This window comes from Egretta garzetta, unplaced genomic scaffold, assembly GCF_000687185.1.
Source record: "Egretta garzetta isolate BGI_Z169 unplaced genomic scaffold, ASM68718v1 scaffold354, whole genome shotgun sequence".
NCBI lineage: Eukaryota > Metazoa > Chordata > Aves > Pelecaniformes > Ardeidae > Egretta > Egretta garzetta.
In genome coordinates, this window is record NW_009259593.1 from 3,952,587 (window position 1) to 3,966,528 (window position 13,942).

Genomic DNA, 13,942 nt, shown 5'->3' on the forward strand with positions numbered 1-13,942 from the left:
GCGGCCCTCGGCTGGGCGGCTCTCGTAGTCCCGAGGGTCAGTCCGGGAACGGGGCCGGTCTGGGTGCGGGGGCTGTGGGCGCGCATGGGATCTCTTCAGGGTGCGGGGCGTCTCGTTTCGTTTTGGTCCCCCAGGAAGTTTTATGCTGCCACGTAGCCGCGCCGGCCGCGGCCCGCCCTGAGAGGGCGGTTCCCCTGTCAGGGAACAGCGGTTGCGCAGGCAAATTAACGCCCCTTGGGGAGGGTGCGTCAGTGCCCCAGAGCAGGGCGAATGGGGTGTGCGCCATCTGGGCCCCTCCGTCACCAGTCAGCTCTGCTGGGCTAGAAAGGCTCTGTCAAAATACCGGCAGATGGTGGGGTGTCCTGAGGTACAATCGCCTCCATTTAAGGAGTTGTGGTACACCTTCACCCTCTCAGGAAGGTTTTATTTCCTTGCCTCCCAGGTCCTGCCTTTTTTTCTAGAGAACCTGATCACCCGCAGCAGAAAGACAGGACGGGCCTAGGTTTGGCCTAGGATGCCGATTTCCAAAGCCTGGGTTTGCTGAAAATTCCAGTGTCCTATGTAAAGCCACTGTTTGACAGGTGAAAAGTGGTTCATCTATTTCTATAGAACTTTTTAATATATTTAGAGCCGTGATTTTTTATATTTAAATACACATTTTAATATATTTTAGATGTATTGTTTTATACCAGTTTGCTGGTATTGGGTTAAAGCAAAATAACAGGAGAGACACGGGCCCTATTTAAAACAATGGCAGCATTTCCATCGTCTTCTTTAGCCCAGGGTTTTGTGTTGTGACCAGCATAGTTGTGGAGGAGCTGTTAGCTGTACTAGCCAGGCCGGAAGAACAGGCGTACCTACATTCTACAGTTGTTTAATGCATTCTGTTGTTTTCTGTTGCAGAAAGACCTCCAGGACTCTGCTGTGTATGGGGAAATACAAGCGAATAGAGATTTCATTATGCTATAGACTAGCAAATTGTATGTGCTTTAGAAAGTAACTGAATTCTCATTGTTACAATCAATACCTTGCATTTATCTTTATCTTAAATTAACAGTAGTTAGAATAATGATGCAAACTGGAGACTTGTATAGGGGAAAATCTGTTTCCAAATCTCAATGTTAGGTATCATTAGGAACAAGAAGGGTAAGACTCAGCATTCACATCTCTAGATTGCTTTCTAAAAGAGAACAAGTTTCCATTTTCTTCTGTCATTCAGTAAGAAGGATGCTCGGATTTCCATATTATTTTTATCATTTTGTGTTGTCTTGAATGCAGTGAAAATAAAATGCTCCTTCCAATGATCGCATTCACTTTTTCCGCACAATTTGACAGACATTCATTCCAATGCAGTGACATAGAAAGAATAAAGATCTCAATCCTTCGGCGTGACTTACACAGGCAGTGACCTACAAAATGTTAATGACTGCCGCTACATGGAGCTCTGGTGAAGTAAGGCAGAATTCAGCCCCAAACTGGAACTTCGCAGGACCTGGGTTTAACGCTGGGGAGCTGTAGGACTCTGTAGAGTAGATGCTAGGATTATTTGTATACATTAAACTGTTTGTCCTTTGGTACATTTCTATAGATGTTTTGTAAATTTATATTGGAATCCTTTGCGGAGAGTATAATTAGCACAACGCTGTTTAATGTCATGGTTAATGATTTCCTGGAACACTTGATTAGAAAATTAATCAGCCTGTGTATGCATATGATAAAGCTGTTTAAATGGACCTTCTAATTGCACTGTGGTAGAACACAATGGCTTGTGCCAATATATCACTTTCAAGGTACTGTATTGCAATAATAGAGAAACACTAAAGGGAATAATTTATCAGACAGTTTTACTAAGCCAAAAGTAAATGTTAGTACTTTTGATCAATTATTATTATTTTACCCTTGTGCTTGTTAGGTGCTTCACAGAATAAATACACTCTTCCAACGGCTTAGTTGGCCAAGATTAGTCATGACTGAGGAAAAAAATGTGAGAAAGAAATTAGTCAGTAATATTAGAATTGTGCAGAGATTATATTTAGTCATACCATGCATATTGTCTGGGGTGTGCGTATAGCTTGGCAATTTGGCATTATTTTTGTTCCGGAATGAGAATTTTTCAATTATAAAAGTCTAAGAAAAGTAAGTGCGTAAGTTAAGCATACAGATATTTCCAAAACTGGTCCTTTGGAGTGATGGATTTAATAGACTTTTCCCATTCTGTTCCATCTCTTTATTTTATTTTTTTTTTATATACTGTGACTCGGGTCTTCACACCCCACCCCACCCCAAAAAAAAAGAATACCCGCCTAATATTCTTTGTTCCATGGAGGCAGTTTTTCAAATAAATCCCTGCACACAGTATTTGCAAGATTGCTTTTGACTGAGTTTAGGCAGTTTTCCATATTTCATTTGGAGACGCCTAGTCCTTGCCTATAAGAAGAAGATAAAACAGCTAGTTAACGGTTCTTTAATTAGGTTCATCCTCTTAAACTGTCACATAAAAGTTATGAAGGATTTCGTGAGCCATGTTTTTGTTTTTATACAGCAAGCATACAAGTTTAACTGTCTTTATTACTACACACTATTTAAGTATTCTAACAAGCAAAACTTCCCAGGGCCACAGTTCCTGTGGCTTGGCAGAAGAAAGGCAAGAGGCAGATAGATGTGTCTTGTCAGGAAAATGATTTCTTCTTTCTCTCGTGCAAAGCACCAAACAGGCCATTCTGTCCCAAATCCCTCAAACTTGCATAGCTATTTATAAGTCGTACCAATTGAACATGTATCCTAAAACCTGGCCTAACATCTTATTCAAACAGTTAATAAAGTAGTTACACCAAGTTACAGGATTGTTGAACTTGTGATGCTGATAAAAAGTTAAGTTGGAAAAACACAGGCAGTTGCTGCTGTTTATTATCTAAGGAACTCTTTAACAGTTGCATTTTCGTATTGCAACAGCAGTCATTAATAATTTAAATGTATTAAAATGTAATAAATGTAACCTATGGATGTTTCTTAATTTTCACAGCAGGGCTTTTTCACAAAGCCTGTTATTCCATTATTAAGATAATGTACCCATTAAAAACTCAAATTGTTCATCTGTTCTATTCTCTCAAACTTGCATAGCTATTTATAAGTCGTACCAATTGAACATGTATCCTAAAACCTGGCCTAACATCTTATTCAAACAGTTAATAAAGTAGTTACACCAAGTTACAGGATTGTTGAACTTGTGATGCTGATAAAAAGTTAAGTTGGAAAACACAGGCAGTTGCTGCTGTTTATTATCTAAGGAACTCTTTAACAGTTGCATTTTCGTATTGCAACAGCAGTCATTAATAATTTAAATGTATTAAAATGTAATAAATGTAACCTATGGATGTTTCTTAATTTTCACAGCAGGGCTTTTTCACAAAGCCTGTTATTCCATTATTAAGATAATGTACCCATTAAAAACTCAAATTGTTCATCTGTTCTATTCTGTTCTATTAAATTTACTGAGGAACCTGGCTGTTAACAAGTTTAACATACTAATAAATGAATAAAATTTGTTACAGTTAGGAGAAAATTTATGCTCTGTTCAAGTAATAAAGTTTTACCGAAGAAAATTTACTGTGTTTTTTCCTGTAAAACAAGCATCTAGAATTCTTGGGGCTTTCTGGACATCGTTTGATTGTCATTTAGTCAGTGTCACTATACTAGTATATGTCATCTCTGCTATCTCTTTGGGGCATAGGCTAGGAAAAAATGAAAATGAAAAGCTAGAACTCTTATGCTGGAAGATTGTGGTTATCAATCAGAAAAAGGAAGCAACTAGAAATTTGCACCTTAGTAAGACGCTAGCCTGAAGTTCTTAAAAGGGAGAAAGCTACTAGACATTTTCTGATAGACAGTTATAGTTATGAACTTAGTCATGAACAGTTACACAGTTACGAGTCTACTAAAATGTGACAAAAAGGAGGTTTGGATTTTATAGTCTTTTCATAAAGGATTGAATTTTTCCTTTGCTTAAGCTTGTCATTGAGAAAAGTTCTGTTACGAATCTGTGTAAAGGAAATCTAAGAACTGAGTTTAGGCTAAGGCCTAAAAATAGTCATTTTCTGTGAGATTCCTTGGGTTCTTTTTTGGTAACAACATTGTTTTACTCTCGTGATGCTTTAAGAGCCTATGACGTTGCTTGTCTTACCTTAAATTGCCTGTGGAGACAAGCGGCTTTGAGCCATTTGGATCACAGGCTTGGTAAAGTTGAAGTGTCTAGTCAGACTTCTTGGCACCTATATATTTCTAGTCTCTTTAAAGTCTCTGAACTAGTATCTTCTGAAAACAGGTTTTTTTGTTCCCTTTCTCATTAAAAAAAAAAAAAAGAAAATAATATTGTGGTCATATTTCTTGCAATTAATTTCTGCTACCAACAGGAATACTTTGGGAAACCAGAAGCTTGTTGAGTTTGATCCTGATTCTTTATTGCTAGGTTAGTCACACCTGCACACAGTATGTATCAGTGTTAAATATCAATGCAATATATATCTTGCACCTGTTACAAAAAATACTCAGGCTTTAGAGAAACACAAAGGACATAAGGGCTCTTTTTCTGTTATGCATGGCAGTAAATTCCAGGCCCTTAAAAAAAGATGTAATTAAAGGACTCAAGCTGAAATGAAGCTTTCACTGAGATTTGTCTTTGAAATTCTTTTATACATTTTTAATTATTACATGGGAGCTCTTACTGAAGAAAACAACAAAGCAAATGGTTTTAGCAGATTCTGAAGGTATAGCTATCTATACGCAAGCAGGTACAGATGAGAAAGGCACCCCCAAAGACAGCATATGTCACAATCCTGCTATTGATTTTGTATCAGTCATAGCTTTTTGAAATGTCAAACAAAATTTTGCATGCAATGGATTTATCCTCTCTCTTTTCTGGCTAGAATTTAAACTAAGGACTTTCAGAAGTAGCTGTGGCCTGAATAGCACCATTCTCCTTTTTGAAGCTTTCAAAGTCACCCTGTTAAAGACGAGGATATAAGAAGCAGGAAAGTAGTTTGCTTCATCAATTTATTGTGGATTACATGTTGCAAATAATTTCTCACAAAATATCTTAGGCTAGCCTCTCATTCAACTGAGGAAATTTAATATACCTCCTTCACGATTCTGCCTAGATGGGGAAAAAAAACAGTAAAGAAGTCCATTATACAGTTCATCAAATGGATCTTTATGAGGATATTGGAGATGTGATTTGTGGCACTATTTAGGATACATTGCATACTACATTATTATAAAGTTCAGGTTTGTAATTTAATTATGGGCCAAATTATCTTCAGTTCTAACTCTAGTCGAAGTGACTAGGCCAAGCCTGACAGCTAACGTAAATTATAGATTGTAAGTGGTCTGAGTGTCGTGGGCCGCAATAAAGGCTATGTTACATGGTTTTATACTTGGTGTGGGATTTTCAGAGCCGACTAAAGAATTAAATGAGCTGCTCAAACCTTGTCAATTCTACCATTATGCTATTAAATGTTCCTAGTAAAATTACTGCAAATAGTTAATTTTTCTCAGAAGAAAATAAATGTTTCCAGAGGAGAAAATTGTGATGAATGTTTTTGTGAATATAAGGGTCAGTAGTGCTGTGATCAAGCACAGAGATTTTTCAGGGCATTTACCATAAAGTTTTTAAGGCTTATGTCAGAACGCTGGGATGTAATTATCTTCCATTACTTCCTGATAACTCTCTGAATTCCTCATAGCTTTCCTTTTTTAATATACTTTTGTCTTTTTTTATGATTCGCTTTCCAAATTTCCTTCTAAGATTCTGTGTTTCATTTTTACTTGTAATAATTTATATTGCTTTCTACTAGGGCGTGATAGTGTCTGCTTTCAAAAATCCCTCATTTTCTTTTGACAGATGTATCATTTGAGATATATATATTAAAACGTACATATGTATGTGCATATATAACGCTTTTTATGAGTTAGTTATGTATTGAGGAAGTCTCAAAATTGACTGCAAATTGTTTATATAGCTTTTATTTCTCTCTGACTGGTTTTCTTATTCTAATCCATCTTTAACTTTCTCATTCTAGTTTTTCCTCTCACAAGAATAATGGATGTAATCATACCATGGTTACTGCAACTTCATATTCAGCTACAGTAAGTACTGTACTGTACATTAAGAAAAATGCTTCCTCTCATTTAAAAAAAAATAAGTATCATTTCAGGAAATTCCTGAAATACTTTCTATATGAAGTGTAATCAGCAATTTTGTGGGTAACAGAAGTCACGCTGTTGCTACCCAATCAGCGCATTACTTTTTGATCCTCTGTTCCTTGGCATGTTTCAGCAAACAACCTGATTTTTAATGGCTCTTTAGCACACAGTTGTACACTTCCACAAACAGAGTGCAATGTGCAGCCTTTCTTACATTATGTAGAAGCTTCATCTCTTGTCGTAGGAAGATGAAGAACGTACTTGGAGGGTGTACTTCGTATCACAAGTACTCCTGCAGTGCAGCTCAGCTACTCTGCTAAGTTTCCTCTAAGAAGGTTCTTAAGTGGCAGTTTTATGGCAGGTGTGAATCAGAATAAAATTCACAAGTTTCCATTTTCCTTCACCTATGTTATAATAAAGGAAAGCTGTTGGTTAAGAAAAATGAATGCTTTCACTTATGAAATATTTCTGCAGAAATGAGGAAGATGATTATGTTGAATTGTGATATAGAGGTTATCCTATAGGACTTAGAGATGTAACTAACCCTCAGGTATTTGGGGGGGAAGGCAGACAAGAGAAATTGTATTGTAATCGTTACAGGAGTGCCTCAGCTGGTAGTCGTTGACAATAGCCTCTCAGGATGTTTTCAGTTCATTGTACCACGACCTGACAGAATGAAGACTTCTGAAACCAAAATGTATTTGCCAGGAAAAAAAACAGGCCAGTTGACATGGTTTCTGTTACTCTATAAATGGAAAATTTAGAGGGAGCAAAATCTCAACCTCTGCATACTTGTCAGGGCATGATGAGAGCCAGCTCGCCCTAAGGGATGGGGAGCTAAGGGAGATCTTTCTCTCTAAGCAGTGTCCCGCAGGGGTCTGTATTGGGACCAGTACTGCTTAATAACTTCATCAGTGACATATTGGGATCGAGTGCACCCTCAGCAAGTTTGCAGACAACAACAAGCTGAGTGGTGCGGTTGACACACCTGAGGGACGGGATGCCATCCAAAGAGACCTGGACAAGCTGGAGAGGTGGGCCTGTGTGAACCTCATGAAGTTCAACAAGGCCAAGTGCAAGGTCCTCCACCTGGGTCGGGGCAACCCCCAGTATCAGTACAGGCATCCTATTTGTGTATCCCATGAGTGGCCTCGTGAGGCTTAAGATCTTTGTAACTTCTAAAACCACCATTACTTTGAGAGAAAAAAAAAATATGATTATGTGTCCATCAGTCTGAAAAATAATGTGATTTCTCATCCCCCTCTGTCTACAAAACTGCATTCCTTTTCATTCATGAGTTCATTCCCCCTTGTTTTGAACAACCATGCTGGTACCAATGAAATGGAAATCTCCTCAAAGAAGTTAGGGTAACTTTTGGCAATATTAAAAGTCAAGTAGGGAGTCATCAGGGAATAGAATCATAGAATCATTTAGGTTGGAAAAGACCTTTGAGATCAAGTCCGACCATCAACTTAACACTGCCATTCCACCACTAAACGATGGCCCTAAGCACCACGTCTGCCCGTCTTTGAAATACCTCCAGGGATGAGGACTCAACCACTTCCCTGGGTAGCCCGTTCCAATGCTTAACAACCCTTTCGGTGAAGAAATTTTTCCTAATGCCCAATCTAGACCTCCTGTGGCACAACTTGAGGCCATTTCCTCTTGTCCTATCTCCCATTACCTGGGAGAAGAGACCAACACTCACCTCACTACAGCCTCCTTTCAGGTAGTAGAGAGCAATAAGGTCTCCCCGGAGCCTCCTCTTCTCCAGGCTAAACAACCCCAGTTCCCTCAGCCGCTCCTCATAAGACTTGTGTTCCAGACCCCTCACCAACTTTGTTCCTCTCCTCTGGACACGTTCCAGCAACACAACATCTTTCCTGAAGTGAGGGGCCCAAAACTGAACACAGTATTTGATGTGCAGCCTCACCAGCGCCGAGTACAGGTACATGCTCACTTCCCTACTCCTGCTGGCCACACTATTCTTACTATCAATCACTATACCCTACTAAGTGCTCATAAAGTTGTTATTTACCATTATGTTCTGCGAGTTTCAAATCTGGACATCAGATAGATGCATGTTTTCCATCTAGAAAAGCATCGGCGAAGACCTTTGTTAGTCCTATTAAAAGAGAGGGAATATGAAGACCTGCACAGGCTTGCAGAACGGTGACTGTACTGGGTTTATTAATAAAGGCAACCAAGCTGCGATAGTCCAGGTACGTGATTTGGATGGATGATACTTACTTTCAAAATAGTGTTCTTTATGTGAATTGCAACATTGAAAAAGGAAGAATGTTGTCCCCAAAGTGGTTCAAAGCATACATGATTAAGAGCAGTACACTGATCAACTCTTTTGCATTCTTCATGGAAAGAAGAATAGAGCACCAAGATGCATGATTACCTGAAGAAGAAGAGCAGGCACAGAAGCAAGAGCAGCATGCAGGGCAAAGAGCTCAGCAGCAAGAGCAGCAGGCAGGCTTATGTATGGAATGGTGCTGAGAACTGAGTGCTGAAAGGTACTCATCTCAAATAAAACCGCATTGCTTATGCATATCATGAGCTTGACTCACCCACCCTCTGCCCCCTGACAGCAGTGTCATTCACTGTAAGACTCTTGGTTGCTGTAATGCTTACTCCTAGTTGTACTTAGGTGATGTGACTTTCCTGTGGCCCGGCCTGTCACAGGTCAGTAATGATGTCTGGGATGAGTGTCAGTATACCTGAAATGAGAAAGTATTTCCAAGTACTATGGTTCCATAAAATAAACAAAATATGTTGGGGGTTTGCAGCATTTATCTATAGGAGAGATTCATATTCTCCAGTTTAGGGCAATCCAGAAGGTAAAGAACTAAGCTAAGCTCTTTGTGTGATTAATGAAGTAACACTTAACTGAAGCTCACACTTCAGCTAGTGAAGAGAGACAAGCACCTACAAAAAGTAGTTCATCTACTCTTAAAATATGAATCTAAAACAAATGGAGAGAAGAACCTCTGGAGATCCTTCTCTGTCCTGACTGACTACAAAAGATGATTCAATGCCTGGCTTAGGCTAGATGAGTACCTTTTATATGCTGAATGTAAGTGAGGTAAATCTCATTTTCTCAAACTATTCTGGGGACTGCAGCAATTTGCAGTCAATAAATTCACTCCCTTTCACTAGATTTTATTAGATATATTCATATTAATTCAGAATACGTAGAAATATTTAAATAGCAATGTTAATAACTCCTTGGAATTAACAAGAAAATTCTCTTGTGACCCTCAGAGAATAAAACTTTGAATAATCACACTTCCAAGATAATCTGCACATCTCTGACAATAGTTTTTGATAGTCTGAAAATTGAAGACAGATTTTTTTCCCCAAAAGGATTAATGACTACTTCCCTTACTCCTTTTGCTGCAGTCTGTTATCATTATGGATATTAAACTACTTGAAAAACTGTGGGAAGTGTTAAGTTGCAGATATACTCTCCTGTTGTAGGGACTTAGTTAGACGGTGATTAAAAGGACTGATGCTTCTACCAACCTAAACGTTCTAGCACATTTTCTTGACAAAATCTATTCCATCTTTCTGTTTCATCTTTCCTTCCCTCCTCCTCCCCCTCTCTGCTGCAATATATTGGTTTTTCTCACTTTCAAAACTTCCCCTTCAACCTTGGGACCTTTTGGAATATGAAGAAATTAACTCTTTTCTCTAATCAGTGCATGACATCAGTCCCAACACAAATCTGTTAGATTTGTAAACAGGTACCTTTGTGCATTCTTCCTAGATGGCATTCACTCTATGAAGAAGTCATCTGTAAGCATGCACAAGGAACTTAATTATTCCTTTATTGAATCTTTCTTTAAAATTCTCCTTTACCAGTATGCCCAAGTAAATGTAGATTTTAATTACAACCTCTCTCACTGTTAGGTGTTGCTTCTGCTGTGGTCTCTATCTCCTGTCTCTCTTCTACAAAGAGGCAGCAAGCTTTTGGGGCTGTGCCTTGTTTTCTTTCAAAACACAGCTCTAGGACCCTGGCATTTTACAATAATAAACATTTTGATTAACACACAGAGCTTGATATTTGTATTACACTGAAAACTAGAACACCTAAACTCTCTTTGATTTCTAGGCTTTCTTGAGTTTCTGCCTGCATTTACATGGGAACATTTACCAGAACAGACATATCAGAATAAAAAATACTTGCTTTCCAAACTTAATGTTCCACTCTTCAGATAGGACAAAAAGTCAGTAAGTACCTGTTGTAATTTGTCAATGTTCACCATATTTACTAAATGATCCATATTTTACAGTTGACATTGTTCAATAAAGCTTTCAGACTTGCGGTGTTTTATACCTCTGAAATATACATGCGCACAATCTCAGAATTGACTGTTTTATCCCCATGTCCATTAGTATGGCTTGTGAGAGGATTTGGGGATAGATACAAATATCCATTTATCTTTTAGGTGGAAACAGGAAAACTTGGCCTGCGTGCCTAGAACTGAGGTCTGCCACTATACAACCATTTCTTTTGAACTGGGAGATTATACAAGCTAGATTCATTCAAATTCAGTCTTATGTAAATCGTGGCTTTGCAATCACTTAGGAGTTGTATCACATTAATCTACAGTGACAGTGCTCAACAGAGTCTAGGAATTTGTTTGATTTTACACTTTGTAAATGACAGTTCTTGATTTCCTGTAATATTTTGGATCACAGACAAAACCTTGTTTCAGTAACCACATATTAGCTGGACAGTTACAGATGAAATGCAGAATTGTTGTGGTTGGGTGATATGATCAACATTCATCACAAGCTAATAACGATGATTTTGAACATCTTAATTGGAGATCACACGACTCTGTGTAGTGTGAAATAAGATGTCTGGATGATTGCAAAGATTTTGACTGGTCCTTGTTCTGATAGCCTGCAGGAGATTTTAATATTCTGAAGTCACACCAGATGGGCAATCTGCTGCAGCATATACCTTGGCTCAGTTTTAAGCTGCAAGGGTTTGATATCTGATGTCACCTCAAGGGAAAAATAATAAACAGCTGCACTAATGACATTTTTTAATCTCTCTACTCTTGATTTACCTAGGCTTTGACTGATGCAATAGTCAGCTTAGGATAACTGTAGAAGGGCAGAGACCGTCTACAATACCGAGGTATAAAAATGCACAAGGGGATCAGAAATGGAACTGGAAAAAAAATAGTATTATTTGACTGCTCCATGCACGCCTTCTAATCCTATGTGCAAAATTTAACTTGTTGTTGCAGAATAGGTTTGGAAAAGCATACAGATACAAGAAAAAATGGCAGAGGAATCACAATTTTAAAATGAATATTGTAAAAGTGTACAGATAAGATTTTGATTAATTTTTATAGCTGCAAGAAATGTAGTCGGCTTTCTGGATCAAAGGAGTTATTTATTCTGTGAGTGAGTAGATAGCAGTACCAGCACTCCCCTCCTCCAAGGTTTTGCTGGATAAATTCTTTCACAGAATATTCCACGGAAACAACTTGAGTTCATGTGACTTCCATAGCCCTTGATCACAGTCCCCAGAACTGGTCTTTCATCCATTTTGACATTGGACAACCCGTAGCTTCAGCTGTTCCATGGTGTTGTGTATCTCTTTCAGTGCGGACTTCTAGCACAAAAAAGACCGTAATTTACAGTTGGGTCATCAGTTGGGTCAGGCTGACTGGTAGGTTATGCAATGAATATGAAATAGAGGATAGATTCAGCTTTTTGAACTGACCTGTAAATTAAGGTTGGGTTTTGGGGGTTTGCTTGTTTTTTTTTTTTAATTGCTTCAGACTATTGCAAATATGTAATGTTAAAAGAGAGAGAAAAATGTGAGGAATTAGGAGCTGCCATTATAAATGGCTGGTTTTGAATTAGGGGGTTAAAGAAGGAGCTACAATAACTTCTACTCTATTATGCAGAAGCATTTAGAACTGGTCACTGAATAAACAAGTTCTCATCTAAGCGCTTTGCCCTACTGTGGCTGCTGAACACAAGTACAATGAGTAAATGGTAGAGGAAATAGTCTTGAGTTGAAAAATAGGACTCTAAAAGATCACTAGACCTCTCACCTGGATTGTGAAGGAAGACAGAATGTTTAAGGAACACTTACATTTGCCATCTAAGCACCGAATGAGGAAAGACAATCAGAAGGTCTCTTATTTCTGACTATATCTGGTTCTGTGTCACTTGTTATGCTTCATAGTTTTTAATTAACTCAAGCTAATTGTTAAATAACTTCATCACGATAATACAATATGAAGCCTGACTGAGAATGGGGCTTTCCACACAAGTGTGAAATGCATGGAGGATGCATTTTAAAAAAAAAAAGCTGAAAATATATGAGAGTGATGCAGGAGCCAAATGTATAATGCCAGGAAAGAAAGGACATCTGATGAAAGTCCAGATTGAAACTGGAAACTGTAATACACAACTAAAGATATAAAATTAATGCATAAAAGCATGACATAGCTACCATTTGCCTGCGAACTGAATTCAGGAGGGTCAAAATAGGCTTAAGGAGGGTCAACAGCGCTCTGACTACAGGACAAAAAAGATGGTAGGCATATCATAGACACATAGGTTCAAATTTGGATACAGATCTGTTCATGCTCTGGTAACTAGGGCGATTACCAGCACGTTAAGCAAAAAACAAAATTAACCCCACTATTCTGCAGAAGTTACAAGTGATGACAGTGTGTGTACATCACAGGAAAAGATTGTGCCAGTCCCATCACTGATCCCGGTTAGTCCTTCGGTACAGCAGTATATAAAATTCTCTAGATTAATGGGGCATTCAGGTTGGCCTTTTTGCTTTTCCAGAGAGTTGCACTATATCAAAACCTGACACCAGGACAAGCGGGGAATTGCTAGAGAGCCACTGTGTAGTATCAGACTATTTAATATATGCAACTAAACTCCCAACATTTTCCAAAGTCAGGACAAGATGCTGACAGAGCTTGATACCGTTTGCAATTTTCACAAAAAAGTTCTTCCATCTTGTATCTCTGTCATTAAAAACCTTTTTGGTTTGAGTTTTCCTCTTTCAGAATCCTAGAAAACAAGATGGAAGTAAGAAGGAAAATTGCACAGGACTCTACTCCAGCACATTATGGGATAACTGACATTTGACTTGCCATGAACAGGTTGAAAAGCTGGACAGGTGGAGTGATTTGTTTTTAAAGTGTGATTTGCTGAAATACGCTTCTTCTGTTTGAAAGGCCACAGATAAACCAATTACACTAATTCTGAAGAAGGTGACTTCATATTGTTTAATTCAAAGAGAACATATCCAAAGTGGATTAAGAACCAGTGATGTCATGCACTATGCATCTCTGAAGTGCTGATTAATAAACAAAACCCCTCCTACAAAAAAGGGTCTAAACGTCTCCTTTTCTAAGGGAGGGTGCATTTTTTCAGAGATGCAGAGTACAGTACAGTGAATGTACTGTTTTTTTTTTTTAAATTAAAGGCATTTTGGAGTTTTGTAGCTGAATGGCATTCCCTTTAAATGAGATACTGGCAGTTAGATGGCTTTGATTGCTGCCAGCTGTCAATACCCCTGAGGAAAGCAGAGATACTTCTATGATGGAAGATGAACAAGAAGCCTGCTGATCAAACACATCACAAGTTGTGTCAGAGGATTACTGAGCTAAATAAAATAGATGCGTGTTTACACTCTTCTAGTCATAAACAAGCTGTCTATGAATTTTCTTTTTTTTTCCCT